Here is a 2,441-nt window from a genome sequence, read left to right on the forward strand (position 1 = left end):
AAATATTGATGTTTCTAAGTCTCTCTAAAGGAGACTACGGCAGCGGTACTGGATATTAATAGTTATCGTCAAGCCAACATGGCAGTCCCCAAAAAAGGACGAATGCTGCCGTTGGTTAGCTCCAAGAGGCCATCGCCTCTAGCTAGCTATGTGACACACGAACCTGTGTCCATTATAACCTTCGAACAGGGGAGGTCAGCCGCTTCCCCTTGTTGGTCTGGCATCTACAGACTAGTTTCGGGATATTAATAGTTATCGCCAAGCCAACATGGCAGTCCAAAAAATAGGACGAATGCTGCCATTGATTAGCTCCTTCGGTGAGTGTCTTCTACTGTAGGCTCGGACCGACCAAAGCCTTGTGAGTGAATTTGGTTGACGGGAATCAAAAAAAGCCCGTCGTATATATATATATATATATGTGTGCGTGTGTGTGTGTGTATTGATGCATGTGTGTATGTATTGATGCATGTGTGTATGTATTGATGCATGTGTGTCTGTGTGTCTGTGTTTGACACCACCATCACGGCTTGACAATCGGTGTTGGTGTGTTTACGTCCGCGTAAATTAGCGGTTCGGCAAAATAGACCGATAGAATAAATATCAGGCTTAAAAATAAGTCCCGGGGTGGATTAGTTCGACTAAAACCCTTCAAGTCGGCGCTCCAGCATAGCTGCAGTCACCTGACTGAAACAAGTAAAAGAATAAAAGAATCGAGCAAAAAATATTTGCATTCCCATCAGCAGCTGCCAAACGGATATCATCATGGTTTTGACACCTGAGATGTACCCTTCAATTCGGCGGTGTCCACAGTGTTAAAATTATAAATGCTGCCCGGGAATTCACCAGCTTATTACTACAAATAACAAAAGAGCAAACAAATAGCGGTAAGTTATAGCTACAAACTAGTATCTATAACAAAGAACTTATTTCAAAAACGACATTCAAACTGTACAACAAGCATAAACTACTAAATACTTTGCTTCTCAATCAACATCGCATCATGAATATGATATCACACTTAATAACGACGAGTGGAATAGTACATCTTGTAAACAACGTCCTTGAACCACGCGTGAGAGAAAGAAAAGAAGAGAAAGAGAGAGAAAGACAGACATCCAGACAGAGAGACGGAGGAAAGTGGAAAATAGAAATGAAATGATTAACTTGGCAATGGGCGTTATACCAGGATATGCTACAGGAGTCAGTAGGACGGACAGAGAGGCAAGCAGACAGGCAAACAGGCAATGAGGCATTCATGTTGTCAATCAGTCAGACATTCAGATAGACAGACGGACAGACAGACATACGTGCGCGTATATATATATATAAACTGCTAAATTTCTTTAATTAGTACATTTGAACTAAATCTGGTCCTGGGCCCTTCCAATTCGGCATTTTACTCATTACTCATTAATGCACTAGTTAGTCTTAGATCTGGTTACTTCTCACTCACTGCTTCTTTCCTCACTTACTTTAACCATACTGCATCTCCATTATAATTGACTGGTTTATCCCAAATATTACTGCAGAACTTTCTAGTTTCTACATTCGTTCTCCACTATTTATTTGGTGATAAAATCTCCTCCGGTCTATCTCAAATAATCTATTCTGTTGATACTGATCTATTCTTTTTTGATATCTGGAAAGCTTACCTGCTACTGCTATGATACGCTGTTTCAACTTCTCCATGACTATCCCAAATCGTTTCTCTTTGACTAAGTATCTTTTCTCAAAAGAAGATTTAAATCTTGTGTTTTCTTGGACAGTTTCCAGTCTTCTATTCAGTCTTCATTTTATTCTGTAATCTCCTTTTCCGCATTTGCTCTTTTCTAATCTTTCTTTGAGGAATACCTAATCTTCTAGTAACTACTACCTCTCCTGCATAGTGTGACCTATATTTTTAGCATCTGTCCTACTGATAACAGTCATGTCTAACAGCTTCTTTCTGTTAGTACCTTTTAATGCTAGAAATCATTTTCTTTCTTCTTTACTCATTGCGTCCTGCAACTCATCTAAAATCTTCTGATCTTCCTCGCTTAAGTCGCTGGTGTCAGTTGTCCCTTTTTGATCGGTAGTGTTATTATCATTCTTACTTTTAAGTTCTTTGGTTTGAACTGCATCTTCTATGTTGCTGTTTGGCTTTTCTACTGCCTGGTCATTTTTTTCTAGTTCTCTTGTAATTTCTTTCACCTCTAGTGCTGTCATCCACTTTCTTCTCCTAATAGCATTATTTATTATTATTATTATTATTATTATTGTTATTATTATTATTATTATTATTTATCAATTTATGATTATCATCTGCTTTCTGAATGAACATCTCTTTTTTTTTAGGGGGGAGGGGGCGAGTTTACCTACATATGTTGATGTACATCAAGAAGAAGTTTGCAGAAGGATTTTTAATTGCTTTTTCTTTCCTTTCTTCCCCTGAAAAAACATAA

This window comes from Octopus bimaculoides, unplaced genomic scaffold, assembly GCF_001194135.2.
Source record: "Octopus bimaculoides isolate UCB-OBI-ISO-001 unplaced genomic scaffold, ASM119413v2 Scaffold_76929, whole genome shotgun sequence".
NCBI classification, from domain to species: Eukaryota; Metazoa; Mollusca; class Cephalopoda; order Octopoda; family Octopodidae; genus Octopus; species Octopus bimaculoides.